Source organism: Ostrea edulis, chromosome 7 (assembly GCF_947568905.1).
Source record: "Ostrea edulis chromosome 7, xbOstEdul1.1, whole genome shotgun sequence".
NCBI lineage: Eukaryota > Metazoa > Mollusca > Bivalvia > Ostreida > Ostreidae > Ostrea > Ostrea edulis.
In genome coordinates, this window is record NC_079170.1 from 30494443 (window position 1) to 30517256 (window position 22814).

At 35.0% G+C, this 22814-nt stretch overlaps 3 protein-coding genes across 3 annotated transcripts in view; 2 read left to right on the forward strand and 1 right to left on the reverse strand.

The window, feature by feature from the left end:
* The window catches only part of LOC125654652 (uncharacterized), a 534947-nt gene that overhangs the window by 274241 nt on the left and 237892 nt on the right, over nt 1–22814 (reverse strand). The gene's annotated exons all lie outside the window — the stretch shown is intronic.
* LOC125654656 (GTPase IMAP family member 7-like) overlaps nt 1–22814 on the forward strand; it is a 662712-nt gene that overhangs the window by 140309 nt on the left and 499589 nt on the right. The gene's annotated exons all lie outside the window — the stretch shown is intronic.
* LOC130048001 (uncharacterized) overlaps nt 1–22814 on the forward strand; it is a 205733-nt gene that overhangs the window by 61378 nt on the left and 121541 nt on the right. The window lies entirely within an intron of this gene.

The following is a 22814-nucleotide window of genomic DNA, read 5'->3' on the forward strand; positions in this document are numbered from 1 at the left end:
TTTTGTTTCGTGGATTTATCACAATAAAGAGAATCTAATATTTTCAGTAAGTGCACATCTCCGATACCTGTTGAATAGACCTCGGTATTTGATACGGTTTTTTGTTGTTGGCGAATATACCATGTGCATTACATATTATGCATATGGCATGGACCTGTATTTTGTAAGAATTTATATAAATAATATATTTTATGCTCTTTGCTTATTCCATTCTATCAGTATGTAATTGGCAAATGATTTCTCTGCATTTATTTCATAAGAAACTGCAAATACTTGCATGCACTTGCAAGTATGCAAGAAAAGCTTTTCTTTTGCATTTCCCCCCTAAATTATCTAAACTTTCGGAATGTTGCATTGGTAAACAATAAATATTTTGTAATTTTGAGCAAAGCATAATGTTTTAAAATGTGATTTTATTTGGTTCGCATTCCCTAAATATTACTATCGGAGATGTGCACTGGTCGAGTCCACCTAGAGAAATCACCCAGGTGTGACAATCACATTTGGGGTATATACAGGTAGAGTAAATTAGGCTACCTGAAAGAAATATGGCGGATAAGATGAGAAAGGTGTACGTATTTATCAATTCATGTCAGCTTTAACAGAAATAAAGAAAAGAACTACTCTCCTGCCAGAGAGTTTTCATTTCTAAAATCATTGAAGAAAATTCGACTCAGTTTTCTTAACGTTTGATTCCAAGCAATTTCTACATGCGTTGAACAGTGTATGATACGGAGAGTTTATTCTGAATAATGTTAGGCCTACTTTCTAAATGGAAGCAATATATTGACAAACACAATGTTGTTCTTTTGGCCAGTAGCTTTCCTTGACCGTCCCCTGGCTCCACGAGACGAAATCAAGGTACCTCCAGTAGCATTGGTTGGGCTCCTTCGAGGTAGGGAGCCCGGCACTGCACCTGCCTACTGGGATATCACAGGGCGAGCACCATATCGATTAGTTGCGATTCCAAGTGTCATAATGGCTGTAAATGCGTAGTGCTGTGGTCTGTTAAAGTGCACCAGTTATGGCCCAATCACCTCCGACTTCAGCACTTAGGGTTTCTGTTAGGGTTACCTCTCCCTTAGCCTTTCTCATAAATGGGTATCCACAAGGCAGCAGAGCTATTTGACCCATAGCTGGGACAAGGCTGATGAGTGCTAGGGCATATCCACACGCCGGTGGGCCTACACACTGCATCTCTGGGGCCCTTGCTGCTCCGAGATCCCCTTTCAATTTAGTCTGAGATACTAGATTCCAGTTGACGTGCATTGCCACGGGGAGGCATTGAAAGGAGTCTTGGTAGTGTAGGCTTTGTACTGGCAAGGCAATATTTACGCACTCGACTCACCATTTCACCTACAAGTAAGCTAGCCAGCGGCAGCAGTAGATCTACAATTTTGATCGCCGCCACACTAGACGCATTTCACTACCCTGTGGTGAGACACCAACACACTCAAACACAATGATCTTAACGGATTTGTCTGAAGTCGGCAGGGTCATCAGGAAATGCTAATCCCTCTTAGGCACCGGATTACACTTCTGGTATGTCCACGGGTACGTGTTTGCCCAACTCTTTTTTGTTTTCTCTATAGAATCTACGAGATTGATCAATGTTCGTTGTCTTCGTAAGTTCATTTTTCAAATTGTAAAGTCGTTAAAAATATCTTATCTGAAAGTACAACTTTGCAATAGGACGAATGCGGTTTCACGTGTTCATACCAATCGTAAAGAAGTTCTTTAAATGTAAGGTGAAAATAACAAATATTGATCAGGCTCATAACTCCTATAAGCAATACAAAATAGAGAGTTGGGCAAACACGGAGCCCTGGATATACAAGAGGTGAGATCATGTACCTGGGTGAAGTAAGCATTCCTCGTCGACTGGTCACACTCACTGTGAGCCCTTATCTTGATCATGTAAACGGAATTATCCGTAGTCAAAATTAGTGTGACAAGAACGGCCTAACAATCGGTATGAAACAAGTCAGACATCTGAGGCAATGGTAGATTGTATTGGCAACATATATTGTAATAACCACCATATAATTTGTGAAATGCTGACTTTAGAAGACATTACTGATTTTTACAAGGGCTTTCGCAATTTTACTGATAAAGATGTAGGGCTCGCAGTTTGAGTGATCGGTCAACAGGGGTCCCTTACTCTTCATGTGTACTTGATCAAACCTCTTTTGGTCGCAGTGGACTGAGTTTTCATGAATTTAATCTTGCACTATATACGATTTATAATATTGAATGCTTCAAGTACTTTTCCATTGTAATGATAACGAAGGATGGCTAGTTTCATGACTACCAAACATTTATACAGCATATGTTCCCAAAAGTTACGAAGTTTTAAGTAAAACAGAAATCAACCATGCAAAATATCACACTAAGAGACAATGGCATGCACAGTATCAAAAACCTTTCAAGAAAACTGAAATAGCCTTTACTGTAGACGAAATGAATAACTCAATCTGATTTTCATGAGAAGAAAAAAAAACCAGTCAGACACACAATTTCGTCAAATACCCAGATCGTATTAGTTTTATTGCTCCAGAATATTTGCATCACAATAACATTTTATATTTCTCAATGAAAATGATATTACCAGGACTCTGATAAACTCCACACTTAAAACTTGAGGTGTACTAAAGTAAGACTGTTTGCTCGTTTACTTGTGTGTTGATTAGTTCATAAACCTATTGGTTCCGTGTCATAAGGAATTTCTTCATTGACGTTATGAAAAGGTGAAAATAACGAACAGTGACCAATTTCATAACAGTGATAAGCAATACAAAATTAAGAGTAGATCACACACAATTCCTGGGCATACTAAAGGTGGTATCTGGTGCTTAGAAGGATTAAGAACACCTTGTCGACGGATCACACCCGCAGTGAGTCATATATCTTGATCAGGTAAACAACGTAATCCTTTGTAAAAATCAGAGCGTAAAGAACGGCCACGCAGTTGGTATGAAACACGTCGAACAGCATTGACCCGGTGACAGGTTATATTGGCAAATTAGATTGTCATAATGATCATTGAATTTTCAAAATACTGACTTTAAAAGAGTTTATTGATACTCTGTAACATCAATTTGTTTTAGTAGCCTGCCTCGACTTCAAAAACTGATCAAACTGACAAATAATTTAACTGACAGGGATTTCGTTAAAAGTCAGCATTTTGCAATTCTATGGTCGTTATAACGATCTAGTGGGCCAATACAACTTGTCATTGAATAAAATACTGTGTGACGTGTTTCATACTAATTGTTAGATCGTTCTTTACACACTGATTTCGAATGCGGATTACTCCGATTAACTGATCATCATACATGTATATGTGTCAAGGCGGGTGCGACAGGGTATGTTTACTCTTCCTAGGCATCCAATTTCACCTTTGTTATATCCAATGGTCTGTGTTTCTCAATCTCTAAATTTTGTATTTCTTTTAGGAAGTATAAGATTTATTACTGTTCGTTATATTTACCTTTTCATTTATTAAACTATGTTTATTTTTTGTATAACGACAGTTATGAAACCCCGTATAAGGTACATATCCAGCTTGTGATTTCATAAGAGGAACACAGAGTAAAAATAATTATAGAATGATTTTGATGCATCACAACTAGATTATTTGCTAAAGGTAACTCGTTGAAGATGTAAAGTTGTATGAATTTACTATACAGTTGTGAAATGGTTGGATCAGTTTCCATGATAACGTATTCATTCTATCATTGCATCAAACCCCTTTGTTCAATAATCATTCTGATGAAGTTAAAATTACATGCTATTTATCTTTTCAGAGTCACATAAACTTGATGATAAAGAAAACAGTGTTCCTGATAAAGGTAACCATGTGTATCTGCATTTGCATTAATATATAATAAAGTATTCCATGACGTCACATTCATGGTCAGAATAAATATGTCCATTCATTTAAAACCAGGTATTACTATAATCGTATGAGTCTCTACTTTACACCTTTGGAAAATGTTGATAAACCGACTTTCAGTACGATATTGTGTATACGTTATGAAAACATCAAATCAAAGAAGCCATAAATTTCCTGTTTTATGATCAAGAGCAAAATTAAACCCCTATCGGTTCTAAACTATCTAAAATTCCAATTAACAAATTGTGCGTAATCTATCTATCACACTTTGCAAATTTTAGTACCAATTAGTTCCTAAGCTCAAATTTACCAATAAAGGAAAATTTGCTTTCAACATAAGCAACATTATTCGTCATAATATTTCAGTCATGTATTCCAACTTATTTCAAGTTCAAAAAAAAAAAAAACCCAGTATTTTCTACAAATATATTTCTGCTAATACATCCAAACTTTTCGATTATAAACAGAGTTTGCAGTACCTAGCTATAGACCATCTTATTCAACCTACGTGTTCTTCATTTTCTTCCAACTATAGTCCAGCTGGACGTGTCAATACTGATGATATTGATATCGTTGAAAAGGAGGACCTCAAAACACTTATTCTAAAAGGTCCTACATGTAAATACAAAGAACCTCGGTCTTTTGATTGGCGATAGACCTTCATCCCTCTAAGGAATTATGTCAAAGATTATGCCAGACGATGGACTATATATGAAAAAGAAGACCTTGATACATTGTCAGAATGGCTTAAAAGCATCAGAGGAATATTAAAATCCCACATTAGACACATTCAAACAAAAGTATGTGCCATATATCCTTCGGTGTTTAGTAAACCAGAAGTGATACAAGAATTATATAGGTCATGAGGAATATGTTTTGGTTAAAGCTGACAAAACTTGTAACAACATTGTCTTTGTTTGTAAGGCTCGTTTTCACAACTGTATTTTAAACGAACTTGAATTCCACTTTTGGTAATCGTACTTAAACTCCAAATGGCCTTTCACAGGATGAAATTCTTGAAAAACATGGTTCAGTTTTAAACATATTTAATATTCCCGTCCATGGGTTGAATTAAAATGAGTTACCGTACCTATACTGGATTTCTAAACTACATAAAGCCCTTACAAACAAAGATACATTGCTGGATCCAGCAAGTGTTCTGCCAAGCCCTATCTTTGCTCTTCACGAAAGTATCAACAGGTGTGAAGGAGAAACTTCGCACTTACTTTGAGAGTACATATCCCAGGAAGTGTAAACTTGAAATCACAAATATTTATCACTTCAACAACATCAAAACCCATCACTTTGCAACACTTACTAGACTTTTTGACATGAAAGACAGTTGTTTCTTCAACAAAAACGGAAATATTCATATCTAGTGATCAGTCATCCAAAAACTTACTTTGTTAAACACCACTTTGATTCCACGCACAAGTTACTCTAAAGTTGGGTTTGTTAGCTGACCTGTGTTTATATTCATATGAAGCAGAATTTATGCAATAACTTCTACGCAAGAAGAAAAAAGCTCTTGTTGTGGCCTTAAATTCGACATTTAGATATATCGACGACGTTTTGTCTATTAACAATTTAAACTTTCATTCATATGTCGATTCGATATATCCCTGTGAACCCGCTATAAAAGATACCACAGAGTCGTCGACTTCTGCTTCATACTTGGATATTTCATTGAAAGTAAACATTAACAGCAAACTGATAAACTCAACTGTATGACAAACAGGATGATTTCAGCTTTTCCATCGTCAACTTCCCATATTTATTAGCAATATTCCATTATCATCTGCATTCGGTGTTTATTTCTCTCAACTGATTCGATGCACAAGAGCTTGTTCTGTGTATAGTCAGTTTTTAAATCGAGGCAAGCTACTGACAAACAACGTGCTGGCACAGGGGTTTCAACAGTCTCGATCGAAGTTTTCATTTCGTAAATGTTATGGTCGTTATAACGATCTAGTTCGTCACTACAATCTATCATTGGGTTAAATACTGTCTGACGTGTTTCATACCGATTGTTAGGCAGTTCTTGGCACACTGATTTTGACTACGGATAACTCCTTTTACCTGATCAGGATATAGGGCTCACTGCGGTTGTGACCGGTCGACAGGGGATGTTTACTCCTCCTAGGCACCTGCTCCCAGCTCTGGTGTGTCCAGGAGTCCGTGTTTGCCCAACTATCTATTTTGTATTGCTTATAGGAGTTATGAGATTGATCATTGATCGTTATATTCGCCTTTCATCTTCACTTTGTTCAGGTAAGGAATGAACGGCAATTCTAAAACTTAGCTTCATTTTACGGGATATAATCAAAATACCGACCCACTCCATGTAAGTTTTTAAACATGTTTTCATGGTTAACGTGTATGACATTTAACGATTAGTGCGTTCATTTACAGTGGAGAATCAAATCAAGAAGCAAGGAATTAAGTATGTCCCCAGAACATGAGAAGTATCGCAAGGGAATAGCACAAATATGTAAGTATGTGATGAAACATGGTTTTATACTGTATCAATTGGGAATTCATGTTAGAATAGGGCCTCAGTATCCCTTGATTGTCGCAAGAGGCGACTAAATGGGGCGGTCCTTCGGATAAGACCGCAAAACCGATGTCCCGTGTCACGGCAGGTGTGACATGATATAAATTCCCCCCTGCTCAAAGGCTGTAAGCGCCGAACATAGACTTAAATCATGCAGCCCTTCAATGGCAATGGTGACGTCTCCATATGAGTGAAACAATGTCGAGTGGGACGCTAAACAAGATGCAACCAACCAACACACACTTATGAATCATGTCACCAAAGTCGCCTTGTGGCTTTCAAAACTTTATATTGTTGTATAGCCTATTCAATTCGGGTGTGTACGAGTCTTAATGGAACACTAATTTGTCAACCACTATCTACAATGGTTAAATCAGTGTTTGAACTTTGTTATGATACATAAATGTGATGATTTCTAAAACCGGTTTTAAAAATATATGTGTACTGAAGGTTGCAGACGATATTATGAGATTCAGAAAGTTATTTGAATAACACAATGAATACATTAAAAACAAGTTTGAATTTATTTTCAATCTAGGAACAAATTTTTCATTTAATTGTACATGAAATAGAAAACATTAGAATCCCTTCTCACAACTCTTTAGTGACAATCCCAGTAGAGGTCCTTGGAATGGAAAAAGAAGATATCGAGACCTTTGTCAGAAACTACAAAAAAGGGAGTACAAAGGTGTACTGCGGCCGTGGAATGGTGGTGGGTTGTTTCGAGGCAGGTAAGACAACTCTGGTAAAGAAACTGAAGGGAGAAGATGTATCTCAACCACCAGAATCAACGAGAGGATTGGAAGTTCATACAGACGTTTTCATTCTGGATCAAGACGAAACAGTTTTGAAGGGTAAGTAACATTTGACTCAAATTATATCATTCACCCAGTTACTTTTTCACGAAGAGTACTGACTGATGGGGATTGTCTTGAGAATATGTTATTCCTATGAAACACGTTGTCTTCACTCCATTAATCAATGTACAAAACGTCCAAAATCGAATTTGTTGAGAAAATTTCAAACCTCATTGTAATCGAGCACAAATTTGTGGTATATATTATTGCATTCATATGCATATTGATGAATTTCAAATGACTTTCTATTCCCATTATGTTGTAGTGGTTTGTTACAAATTGGAAACAAAACTCTCAATCAATACGCGGGTATGTTAAGGCAGGTCACTCTCCATTTATGCACGTAAACTGCATGAATTTTAGAATCTGTCCTACATAGAAAGAGGGAGCTACTAACTCTTAAAGCTATTTTGTTTGTTTGCATGAGAACATTTTGTATAATAACAACATGAAAAACATGCGCTTCCGTATGATGCCATTGCATGACTGTTATAAATAGATAAAGGATGTACCTTAATAGAAACTGGAAACGTAGCACACTACCCCAGGATTTAAATATTGGTCTAACTGGCAATAATGACGGTAAAACACCCATATTATATCAGAGTTACTGATACAATCCATCACTTTCAGTAAGAAATAATTATTAAACATTTAAACACGAAACCATCTAGCCCATGTTTTAATTTTTTGCACTGATCTATGCAGTTTTCTTTAAAAGTTTTCTTAACAGATGATTCTATCAGTAATTGACGTGTACATTAGTTTATGACCTTTCACACGGTGTATAAAAAGTCTCTAAAGGTATGTGGCACAGTGTGCTATTTTTACAGTTTTATTTCAGTGTGTGACAGAGGTAAATCGGATCGACATGCTAAATGGAATGTTTCCCCGTTAAAAAAAATTGTCAATCAATGACATCAACATACCTTCATAATGTCAATAAATTCTTAGCGATTCACAGGTATATTCCATATATCCCATATCATGTATTTCAAATAGTCCACATTTTGTCGATACTTGCATGGCACACATTAACAAATTTCCTTGCATGTGTCAACATCACTCGATGAATTGTCATGACGTCATCAGTTTACATTCATATTGATCAGACAGAAATGACACGACAACAGTATAACATTCCATATTTCGTTTTAAAGAATCCGAATTTAATATATACTTAGGGTTATACTTATTTCAATTATGACGTCGGATTGTTTCGCGGATTTTATCCCAGTAAAGATTTTCATAACCTGCCTTAACGTACTCGCATATATTTTACATGTAGCAACCATTATTATTTCATTTCTATAGATCAGTCTTGCAAAACTTCAAAATAATGGTAGTTTTGTAGTGTATATTGTACCTGTAAGCTGACTTTGTCCTGGGGTGGAAATAAAGACATAACAATATGTTTACCTATGTAAGTTTTTTTCTCGATTTACTGTTTTTATAACAACAACAACACCCCCCCCCCCCCCAATCGTGGTTGTTGTTGGTCTAGGCAACTTGGCAATGAGTACATTTTTAAAGTTTTACACGAAAATTTTACAATGAAAATTACCCCTGTGTATCGACACCCAAATGGTATAGGTGAAAAACGCAGCATTGCCTAATGCTATATTGCAAAATCAAGCAACATATTTAGCAGATCGTCTCATTCCGGTTGACGGCAATTAGACATTTACAATCACCCAAAAACATCAATCATTAGAATTTCAGTTGTCCATTCAACAAAAAATCACCTGCATATGGTGTTTATATCTCTCAACTGATTCGATAAGCATGAGCTTGTTCTCCGTACAGTCAGTTTTTAAATTGAGGTAAGCTGCTGACAAACAAGTTGATGATACAGGGGTTTCAACAGTCTCGATTGAAGTCAGCATTTTGCAAATTCTATAATCGTTATAACGATCTAGTTCGTCAATACAACCAATCATCGGGTCGAGTGCTGTCTGACGTGTTTCATACCGATTGTTAGGCCGTTTTGACACACTGATTTTGACTACGGATAACTATGTTTACCTGATCAGGATATAGGGCCCACGATGAAGTTATCTGATTCTTTTATCACTTCTGGTTTACTCAGTACAAAAGAATAGATGGTACGCACTATTGTTTTGATTTGTCTTTTAATTGGTTTTAATATTCTTTTCTCTCTTTTATGCGTTATGACAAGGTATCAAGTTCTTTTATTAATGCAAATGCTATAAATTCCCGAGGTCGTCCTTGATAATACATGTGTATTTATTTAGGGCTCACGGCGGGTGTGACCGGTCGACATGGGATGCTTATTCATCCTAGGCACCTAATCCCACCAATAAATACGAAATAATCAAGATAATGATAAATCGTGCCAATACCTCTCTGTTTCTGCACTGTCAGTGTAAAAATATTGAAACCTTTTCAAACAGCTTACATGACATTGCACAACCCATTGGTAAACATTGGTCAATGTAATATTTTTCTTGAAATTTGAAACCTAGCAAATCAAAATCACCAAGGTCGATTATCTTTAGTATAAATGCAGATTTGATATATATCTTAGCCAACAAGTTCCCTGGTCCCAATATGGCTACTGTTTCTAAAACCTTATCTAAAGATGTATAAGCTACTGTACATTCTTGGGAATCTATGTAGTGATTAACACCATTATTTTCTGGAAAAGATAGATGTGTAATTAATCGCTACATTCCCACGTATTTGTTTAGTACAATGCTTATTAGCGATATTTTCAAATTTGATATTGGTTTATTTGAATATGGCCCTCCTATCCTTCATTTTCCAACTTCATTATCTATTTTTTCTCTTGCTTTCTCGGGGTACTTTTGACTTATGTAAGATTATCCGATTCTCTCCATCTTCTTGGGCCTTGTACTCTAATCTGAATCCAAATTTGAATCCTTGTAAAAGTTCTATTTTTTATGATAACTGTGTAACAATGATTCTATATTACCTATCTTTATAGGGATGGTCCCAAAGCTTCCATACATTAGAAAGATCCTGTTTAACCTCTGAATAAAGACCCCCTCTTCCGCTTGTGTTTTGGTACTGACCCCTTGAAAATCTGTAATTTCCCTGTCCACAAAAATTACTTAAACCTTCCCCATGTGTGTTGATGGGTTTTTTTATTGGCAAATGTTGCTAGGATGTTGACCCGTACTCTTGTTACATACGTTTAAATATGCACAGGGTGATCTGAAGCATGAACCTTGGTAGTTGTAATTGTAGCAATTTTCACTATGACTCTGAGAAGTTGGAGCAACAGACATAATTTTAACAACAGGTAAAACAAACATCAACCATAACTCTGAATCACCCTCACCTTGATGTGCTTCCAAATATATACTGCAAAACAATATAAATCCATCCGTCCATTTTTCAATGTTGTGGAGTTTTTAAAGAATTTTTCTCAGATGTTTGTAATTCGCCAGTTACCATTACAATTGTTTGTTTTTGTGGCTCATTAGAATTCATCAACAGGTTTATCAATTCTACATACTGACCACTGACTATTTTGTTTTTTATTTCTTGTGAATGATATTATTGTAACTGTTGACTATATTTGGTATATATATATATATGTCATTTATACCTCGACTCGATTACTTGGAATTCTCCATATGGAAATCCGATGGTTCATCTCTGGGTGATGCATCTAATTCTCCCTCAAATCCATTATTTGTTGATGTCTCCATTGTCGTCTGCTCTTCAACTTTAACTGATCCTTCCTCATTTTTATTTGTTCATCCATTTCTAATAATTTCAGCTCCTACCTTCTTTTTCGCCCTTGTTGATCTTTCGTTTGAAATGGGTTTTTTCTACAATTTAACCTATTTTCCGTAGCTTTGGAATCTTTAAAAAAATAAAATTATGTCTCAACTTTTCTCTAACCTTTCTTCCAAAATTACCTCGTCATAAAAGGAGATGCTATTGTATTTGCTAACTTAATTCCGGTAGGATTATGGAATAGTATTTCCAAAAAAAAAAAAAACAAAAAAAAAAAAAAAAAAAAAAAAAAAAACCCAAAATCCTCCGAAATAGAATATATTTAAGTCTGGCTAAAATAAATGGATTTATAGTTCAGTCTATAAATCTTATTACGTATACCATTATGCATTCGGATTTCCGCTATCGCCCCAAACTTAGAGATTCGAAATTTTAAGAATGTGTCCAATGCATTTAGTCAAAATCGTGAACCTTACAAGTTTCAATCCCAAGCTCTTATTATACCCCTTAACGTGTTAAATTCTACATTGTTCATATATCTTTTTCACTAGCAGTTAAATATGTAGCACGCTATCCCATTGACAACTTTAAAGAATATGTGGATTTCAAAATGAAATTAAATCTTTATTTCAATTCTTAACTCAAAACTAAAGAACAAGGTACAATTGTGTACATAAAACGGCCCAAAAAATTCACTGATTTAAAGGTGTATTGAATCAAGCTTGATATATGTTTTGAATAAGGTCAATGCATACAAAGTATACTATCTCAACTTAAATCAAAGTTATTTCTAATTTTATAGCATTATTACGTCATGAATAAGAGTTTTTCCTGTCATTTTTTAAAAAGAGTTTGATAACTGTTAAATTTGATCCAGATTATTGCTTATGAAAAGGTGTGCCGAAAAATATATTTGAATATGAATTTGCTCGACGCATGGGCTGTATGTTTTCTGAAAGGAAAACACCGTGAATTTATGAAATTTGTCATTGATTTTGGCATTTTTGGCAAGTTTATGCCAACTTCACGCTCCTGTCATACAACACAAAGCAATTTCGGATCAAATTAAACCTAGTTTTGATTTGCTTATATATTCTTTATTTGAATGCCAGATTTTGGGACCCCTACTGAAATCATCTATTTTCTGGGCCAAATAACAGTAGAAAATGTACCTACTTCTTTCAGTGAACAAGGAGGAGAAGAGGGGACAGCATTTGCAAATAAATCTGGAAACATTGGGGAGTGGATTTGTGAAGACTTCATCCGGCGCAGAACAATCAAATCCAAAAGCTGATCATGAAATACCAAGTATAACTATCTCACCACCAACAGATGATACAGAACCTCCAACTCAAAGACACGAAAACAAATATGATTCACTCTTTGAAAAACATAAAACCGGTACCACCCTTGAAAAGCCGAATGAATTTCCTAGTCAAAAATCTGATGAAACTGGAAAACATCATGGCAAACATCTCGCAATAGATCAGATTATAGACATTATTAAAAATAAAACGGATGAAAATCAACAAATTCCGGGACATGAGATAGGTACTATCCTATCCAATGTCAGTGATAAACCAGTAAAGACGATAAGCTTGTTGGATTTTGCTGGTCAAGATGCTTACTATGCCTGTCACCACATCTTCTTAAGTCCAAGGAGTTTTTACATCCTAGTGACGGATATGTCTAAGCAATTGACCGACAAACCAACGAACGTTCTTCAGGCAAAGGGTCTCATATACAGTGACTGGACTTATCGAGGTATGTATGAAACATATACCATTATTGGGTGTAAATTCATATTCATGGTATTCAAATAATTAACAAAAATGATAGAGATCCGCTTACTGTATCTTTGTTATATGATCCCGAGTTAAAACGAATGTCGATTGGTTGGTTGCTCTAAATATTGTTTCGTGTCCCTCTATAGAATGTTTCACTCCTATGGAGACGTCACCATTCAGTCACATCTTGTGACAAGCAAGACTTACTAAAGATGTGTGTGTGTGTGTGTGTGTGTGTGTGTGTGTGTGTGTGTGTGTGTGTGTGTGTGTGTGTGTGTGTGTGTGTACGTGTTTGCGTGCGTGTTTGTGTGTGTGTGCACTCTAACCACTTTCTTATCTACAAAAACATACTATGATGTCGCAGTGAATATTTCAATTGAAAAGTAATGATGTAATTAATAATGCCCGGAAAATATTTGAAAAAGGTAAAGGTCTAATAATAACATTAACAATACTCACCCGGCCCAGTGGATACATCCTCGAATATAAATATGTGTGCAATTCAATATTTGGTAAGTAATATAACAAAATTTCAGAAATGTTGTTCACAAAGCAGTCAACTTCTGGCCAAAGTGAATACAAAAATGACATATTACAGTACGTACAGAAATATATTATTATTATCATTTACAGTATTTATATAGCGCATTATATAATAAAAAACTACTCTAAGCGCTTTACATTAAAACAACAATAAACTACAATTAAAAATTGAACATATCTAAAACAGTGTAAATATATATATATAGATATATTCGTTTCATTAAAAGAATATAAATTCTAGCACTGGCTTACACAAAATCGTGATTAAACTACATAAAATACATACAAGAAGGTTTCATAAAAAAGAATATTAATACTGTCACTATAAATGGCTTATATAAAATCGTGATAGGCAAGTCTGAAGAAGTAAATTTTTAAATTTTTCTTGAAAAGTTCGTTGCGGATGTAACTTGGAAGGTTATTCCAGAGTGTGGCGGTTGCTTTGTCAAACCTTTTGTCGCCATACGTTTTGGTCTTAACTCTTGGTGTTTCAATAAGCATGGCGTTTTCGGATCGTAAATACCTTGATGGATTGTATGGACTTATATACTTATGTTTATTGATCTAATCCCCTGTGGCATGGTGATATGACTCTTTATTTCCACTACATGTAAGGTGGAAATATATTGAATTGAAATTAGTATATGCATTCTTGGTCGAAAATAGGAGTGAACAATGTATCTAATCTGTCTGGCAACTAGCAAAATGTTATCAGTATAGTTACATATACCCATAATGTTTAATTTCCTTGTTTTCTTTTCTATAATAAAACAATATATTCAACAGACTACATCACTCACTGGCTGGGATCAATCCACACATACTGTTCAGAAACAGCTCCAGTCCTTTTGGTTCAATCGCATTCGGAAACAACAGAAGAGGTTAGTAGTTTTTTATTGTTTTCAAACCACATCCAACGCATTATCTTTGTCTATCGTCAACTTCCCATATCTATATAGCAACATTTCATTATCTCCTGCATATGGTGTTTATGTCTCCCAACTGATTACACATACCTTAGCATGCTCTGTGTATGATCAATACTGAAATCTAGACAGGCAATTGACAAAAATATTGATGTTACAGGAGTTTCAACAGACTCGTTTAAAGTAAATCTTTCGCAGATCCTATGGTCAATATAATAGTGAAAATATGAAGATAGCGAACAGAGGTCAACCTCATACATACTATTAAGAACGAAAAATCAAGAATAGGACAAACACGGTCACATAACTGAGATCATGTGCTCAGGAGATGTAAAAATTCTCAGTGATCTAACTTGCAAATACAAATTGGCATTCCGGTCTGAACTGTTTCTTACTAATTGAATGACCATTCTTAACATCCTCGTTGGGACTACGGATGGTGGTAACCAACTTCTTTACAAGTATTTTAATGCACTGGACCATTCCATCTTGTCCATGAGGGTAAGGATTTTGGAGAGAAAAATTACCATCACACAAACAATCTAACATTAAGCACCGCTTTTCGTAGAGAACGAGAAGGTCACTGGATCAGGACCCCAGGTACTGCATTTCGATATGGATGCAATGATAATGTTTATGATGTGGAAAATTTGACTAGTCCATAAGGAAATATCGTGAATGTGATGGGACTCGTTCTCAATACCCAAAGACCGAAACGCAGTCATGGACATCGTTCATATAAAAGATCAAGGATAAATGATGTCAACTTTGATTTACTTTTGCCTTACGTCAACAAACAATTAGGCCCACATCATATTCGTACAAAACTTTGCTCTGTTCCATTGAGAGTTTTACACACGGTATTTGAAGAACCTATGGCTAGTCTATACTTGGATTTTCAACACCTGAATATAGACTGAACTATGAATATGGATGATGCCTCTCACAGACTCTTTAAACAAGCACGGGTCATGTATGATATTCCTTCCAAATCATGCCGCCAATTCCTTCAACTCAAATTTATTAGAAACAATGGGATAGATGCCGTCAACATAAGCAATATTCTTCGTCATAAAAGGGTTCACTCGTGTATTTCAACTTAATTCAAGTTCAAGTCTACATCCTGTATTTCCTACAGCTATACATCTACTATTGCATCCAAACTTTGATTATAATCAAACTTTGTATCGTCTAGATATAGATAATCTTATACGTAATCCACTAACGTGTTCTTGTTCTTCATCTTCTTTCAACTATAGTCCAGCTGGACATGTCATTACTGGTGATGTTGATATAGTTGATAATGAGGACCTCAAATCACTTATTCTAAAATGTCCTAAATACATTGAACATCGGTCTTTCAATTGGCGACAGAACTTCATCTCTATTATGAATTATGTTGAAGATTATGCCAGACGATGGCTAAATATGAAAAAGAAGAACTTGATACATTGTCAGAGTGGGTTAAAAGCATAAGAGGAACATTAAAATCCCGCATTAGACATATGAAAACAAAAGTACGTACCATCTGTCCTTCTGTGTTTAGTATATCAGAAGTGATAACAGAATTAGATAGGTTACATGAGGAATATGTGTTGGTTCCAGCTGACAAAGCTAGTAACAACATTGTCTTTGATTTAAGGCCCATTATTACAGATCCTGAAGCCTACTACTACACTATTTGCACGGAACGGTGAACGGTTTGCACGAAACGCTGAACGATCTGCACGGAACGGTGAACGGTTTGCACGAAACGTTTTGCAGGAAACGCTGATCTCTTTGTAGGCATGCCTTGCACGCTTTGTGAACGGTCTGCACGAAACGGTAGGCGTGGCCTGCACGCTGTGATTTTTTTGGTAACATTTGGGTCAAATAGTTTCAATATAATTACTGTATTCTAGATATTAAAAGAAGGTTGAGAAAGAAATGATAATGATTCATTTTAAAATGATTGTTCATGTACGACGCGGTAAATTTCATCTTTGGTTATCAGATCATTCCTGAAGAGACATTATTTGTCGAAATGCACATCTGGTGCATCAAAATTTGTACCGTATAAGTTTTGCATCAATGACTTATAAACACGTTGGAATGAAAACAATTTTTTTTTCAATTTCAGAAATAAATGAAAAATATGCAAAAATTATATCGTCATGGAATATTAATTTATCAAATTCTATTGATTCATTGCTCTATTAAATTCTTTGAAACTAAATATGAAATGGTCGCGTCTGTTTCACTATTTTTGTACATTCATTCTGAGTGGCGTTAAAATACATTTGCAATTTGTATATTCCAGGCCTCTTCCCAAAGACAGATGTTGAATCAACCTATATTTTTTTTTTATATGTGTACGTGTATGAAAACAGATAAAAGGAGTTAAAGCAATTTCCCGTCAGAAAAGATTGAAACATTTTTTGGGCGGGGAGAGGGCTGAGAACGGTCTGCACGAAACGCTAGGCATGACCTGCACGCTTTGAATTTTTTCGGCATTATTTGTTTCATCCTGGGGTTAGAACAAGGAATAGTTTAATGACTTACGAACACGTTGAAATAAAAGGAAATGAATATTTTTTAACTTCGTAACAAAAGGAAAAAGATGCATTAATTGTATCGTCATGGAATATTTATTATTCACCTTTACTTATGCATTGCTCTATTAAATTTATTGAAAATGTCGCGTCTGTATCGCTATTTTTGTACATTCAATCTGAGTGCGGTTAAAACACGTGTGCAATCTGTATTTTCCAGGCCTCTTCTCAAAGACAGATCTTGAATAAACCTAAACATTTTTACATACGTGTATGACAATGGATAAAATAACATTCTCGGGCGGGAAAGGGGGTGCATCTAGACATAGAATTAGCCAGTCAATAAGAACCTGTCAGCTTGGATAAGAAGGGGAAATACAAAACAAAAAGAAACAATCAAAATATGATTGAAATAGATTGCGAAATAAATCATATAAATGAATAGATAAAACAAATAATGCGATATGCGAGCGGATTTAACATCCAATTTTAATTAGATTGTTGCATTTTTCTCAATTTTATACCTATAAAAAATTGCATTCATTTATATAAACACCTCTGTTGTCATATTTCAATTACCTCCGTCGATTTTCAAATCTTCTGTACGGATGTTAATTCCAAATACCCGGACTAGGCGACCTTTATTGTAGGAAAAAAAAATAGGGACCTTGGGATTTGCGTAGAATATAGAAGTTACATGTTACACATCAGTCGGTCTTTGCATTATGCAGGCAGTTCCGATAAACGATTTTGGTGACAATATTTTTTATTCAAAAAGAGAATCCTGATCATACAAATGTAACAAGACAAATAAATTATTTCTATATACAAAGAAAAAAAGAAAGAAAAAAGGCAGATATATTACATGTCTCTGCACTTGCTAGAAACTACCAAGGGTGAGAAAGCGGTGTCGGATTTTCTTATAGACATTTTGAAATAATTGGTCAAATTCCCAATAATGTTTACCTGTCCTACATCATATGCCGAAATGACTTGCACGGTTTGTACATTTGTGTTTTGAACGATCTACACGTTTCTATGGGTGTGGCTTGATCATGCACGGAACGATTCTTGCACGAAACGATTTGCACGGACAGCTGAATTCATGGTTGTTCGGTCGCAGAAACATAAAAAGGTTAAGATTAGCATCCCGCAAAGAACAAGTTTAAATGAATATTAAGACTTAGAAAGGATGTTATCACCAGTATTTCATGAGAGAAATGGACTTTTATTTTAACATATACATGTATTTGCTTTTATGCTATCCGAAATCCCTTAATGCAATACCTCAGAACCCCGAAATATGTAGAACTTACTAAACCTAGTCTGCGGAAATGAGATATGATAAAAAAAACATTGAAATTTTCAACTTTTGACTGGAAAGATTTTAAAGAGGTAAAATTTAACTGTTACCTTAATCAATCGATAATAATAACCTGATTCTGTAATAGCTTTATTTTCAGAAAGAGATGGACTACTTTAAGAAAGTACTTGAAGGTGTAACAAGCACATTGCACGTTCATCTAAGCTCTGACAAAGTATTTGCAGTAGAAAAAGACTCAGACAAAAATATCAAGGAAATCAAATCAAGTATGTTAAGGGTTGTCAATGCTCAAAGTCACTGGGGAGAGTCCATCCCTACATCGTGGGTTCATCTAGAGGCGCATTTAATGAACATTAAAAAACACCGAATTGTTTTGCAAAAGAAAGACCTTTGGGAAAAGTTGTCATCTGAATTAAACTTGGGGATTACAAGCGAAGAGGATATGACGACTGCACTGAAAATGTTTAATGATATTGGCGTTATTCTCTTCAACGCTTCCTCAGAGTCCATCATTCTTGATGTACAGTGGTTTGTAGATGCCCTCAAGCACATCATAGTGGATGAAAGTCATGCAAAACATGATATAGCAAAACATTTTACCGACTGGAAAAAGTTCGATACGAATGGAATTTTGCAAAAAAATCTTGTAAGAGAAATATGGAGGGGGTCAGAGTCATTCACTAAATATACGGATGATTTAATTTTTTACATGATCAGCCTTGGAATGTTTGCTGAAATGGAAAAGGGAAAACAATATTATGTCCCTTGTATGAACAAGCAGAAATATGATTTGCACGTGTTACACAATTGCACTTTTTCATCTACTGTCTGCTTCATGTTCCAATATCTACCATTGGTGATTTTCCATCGTTTAGTTGCCACATGTATGACAAAAGAGGGCTGGAAAATTTGGAATGGGAACAACCAGATGAATACTGGTCAAACCAGTGAATGTGTGTTTCACACTGCGGCCATACTTAAAGATCAAAACGATCTCAAGATCCTGATAGGGATATCAGAAAAGAAGCAATATCTGCACGATACGATAAGCACACATCCCTATTCTATAGAAGTACAGTGCATTGTTTTCAAAGATCAAAAGATGCAAAAGCAGTCCACAAGAAGGAAACTAGAACGCATCATAAAACATCTCAACGATTTAACATCATGTTTCGGAGTAGATCGTGAAAAGATTTACAGGATTGGATATAGGTGTTCAATCGCTCCATTTGCTGACATCCCTGATTCCCACATCATTCTACAGTCTGCAAAAGAATGCACACCATGCACGATAATTTCATTGAATGACTCGTTAACGTGCCTCTTAGGAGAATTTCATCATCTAAAAAGTGATACACGCTTTCCGTTAATTTCGGGGTTTTTTTTTACTGATAAAAAGGTTTTTCATCTGCAATTAAAAAAAATCAAAATCCAAACTTTGTTTCTAATTGATGCATAGTATGGGTACCTAATTAAACCAGCTAACGAAGAATGCTCAAGTAGACGTTTTGCTTTTTTGCATACAAAATATGAAAATTCCATCATCATTTATTTGTTAATATACTTAAACATAATACTAACATCTTGAAGAAAAACGAATTAGACGAAAATGTTTTTAAAGTCGTGAAAATGAAATGACCAAATTTCAAATGTCCTAAATACAGAGAACTTCGGTATTTTAGTAGGCGAAAGAACTTCTTTTCTATTATGAATTCTGTCGAAGATTATGTCGGATGATGGACTACATATAAAAAAGAACTTCATCCATTGTCAGATTGGGTTACAAGCATACGAGGAATATTAAAATCCCGCATTAGACATATTGAAACAAAAGTACGTACCATCTATCCTTCTGTGTTTAATAAACCAGAAATGATTAGATAAGTTACATGAAGATTAGACTTTGGTTCAAGCTGACAAAGATAGTAACAACATTGTCTTTGTTTGTAAGCTTCATTATTACAACAGTATTTTAAACGAACTTGGCATTGACTCCACTTTTGGTAATTGTGCTTATATTCCAACTACCCTTTCAAAAGATGAAATTCTTCAAAACCATGCTTCAGTTTTAGACACATTTGATATCCAAGTCAATGGGTCCAATGAATATGAGTTACCGTACCTATATTGGATTCCTAAACTACATAAAACCCTTACAAACAAAACACATTGCTGGATCCAGTAAGTGCTCTAACAAGCCCCTATCTTTGCTCCTCACGAAAATATTAACAGTGTGAAGGAGAAACTACTGTGGGACTACATACGCCAGAAGTGGTCTTAATTAAATGTGGATTCTGAAAAAAACTCTAGCTAGAGAACCTTTAGTAAACTTAAAATAGCAAAATTTCTCAAATCAATAACATTAAAATCTATAACTTTTCAACACCATACACGACCATTTCACACGATAAAGTAAAGACTAGACTTTTTTATATTCTTCAACAAAAATTGAAAAAGGAAATATTCATATTTAGTGATCAGTCATCCAAAAATTTACATTGTTAAACACTACTCTAATTCCACGCACAAGTACTCTGAAGATGGAATAAAAAAAATATGCTAGAGTTCCTCATTGACAATTTCTTCGTGGCCTTTGGTGATCATGTTTTCAAACAGTATGTTGGCATTAACATGGGCACGGATTGTGTTCCTTTGTTAGCTGACCTGTTTCTATATTCATATGAAGCAGAATTTATTCAAAAACTTCTGTATGAGAAGAAAACAATTCTTGCTATGAGAAATTCTAGTATATTTTCTATTTCAACTATAGAATGTTTGTGCGTGGAATCAGAGTGGTATTTAATGAAGTAATTTTTTGGATGACTGGTCACTAGATATGAATTTTTTTTGTTTTCCGTTATTATTGAAGAAGGAAATTGTCTATGTTGTCAAAATGTATAGTCTTTAATTTATTGCCAGAAATGGCCGTGTATAGTGTTGAAAAATGATATGTGTTGATGTTGTTGATCTGATATAAAGTTTACTAAAAGTTCTTTAGGATTTTTTAGAATCCACGTTTGATTTACACCACTTCTCGCATATATAATCGCAAAATACGTTTGAATGTTCTCCTTCACAGGAGTTTATATTTTCATGAGGAGCAAAGATAGGGGCTTGGTAGAGGACTTACTGGATACACCAATGCATCTTTGTTTCTAAGAGTTTGTATGTAGTTTAGGAATCCAGTATAGATACGGTAACCAATATTCATTCGACCCATTGACTGGAATATTAAATGTGTCCAAAACTGAAGCATGGTTTTGAGGAATTTTATCTTTTGAAAGGGTAGTTAGAGTCAATGCCAAGTTCGTTTAAAATGTAGTTGTAATATTAAGTCTTGCAAACAAAGACAATGTTGTTACAAGAGTTGTCAGCTGGGACCAAAACATATTTCTCGTGTAACCTATCTAATTCTTTTATCACTTCTGGTTTACTAAATACAGAATGGTAGATGGTATGCACTTTTGTTTAAATATGTCTAATTCGGGATTTCAAAATGTCTCTTATATTCTTAATCCATTATGACAATGTATTATTATATAATCACACTCTATGAACTATCATCAAATTTATGATATTTTGGTATTGAGCACTGTTTGGTATCTTCACCTTTCATATTCCATAAGTAGAAATATATTATGACAAATGGGATGATTTCAGCTTCTCCATTTTCAACTTTCCATTATCACCTGCAGGTGGTGTTTACATCCCTCAACTGATTCGATATGCAAGAACTTGTTCTGCATTTGATCATTTTTTAAATCGAGCCAATCTACTGAAAAACAAGTTCTTGTGGATGCTTCATGTGTAGAAGTTTTTTGAATAACTTCTGTGTCGTAAGAATATAAATACAGGTTATCTAATGAAGACACACAATTTGTGTCCATAGAAATTTTAAGAGACTGTGGAAAAAACTTTATCACCAAAGACTACTGTGAATAAAGATATTGTGAATGAGGAACTCTGGTATCTTTCAAAATCACCCTCAGAGTATCTCTGCATAGAAAAATTTTAATCGTAGATTTAAAAGGCAATATCAAAATTAACGTTTCGCATTTGATCAAATAGAATTATGTTTTCATGTGCCATCTTAAACGTGCTATGTTCGTTAATTCTAAAAAACGAAAACAACACATTGTTACTATGATTTTTAGACAGTTGTTAAGGATAACGTTTTAAGTCATTTGCGTATCACGTAAGATATGAACTAAGCCAAAGGAGTACCATGCAAGCGTCATTTCATATATCGCTTGATATATTGTGCAGATTTCACCACTACACATTGATAAAAGGTGAATATAACGAACAATGATCAATCTCATAATTCCTATAATCAATGCAAATTAGAGAGTTGGGCAAACATGGGCCCCTGAATATACCAGAGGTGGGATCAGAGGAGTAAGCATCCCCAATCGACCGGTCACATCCACCATGAACCCTATATCTAGATGGGGTTATCCGTAGTCAAAATTGGTGTGCCACGAACGGCCTGACAATCTGTATTAAACAAGTTAAACAGCATATGACCAAATGATAGGTCATAATGACCATAGAATTTGCGAAATGCTGCCTTTAAACGAGACTGTTGAAAGTCCTGTACCATCAACTTGTTTGTCAGTAGCCTGTCTCAATTTAAATCTGACCATACACTGAGCAAGCTCTTGCGTA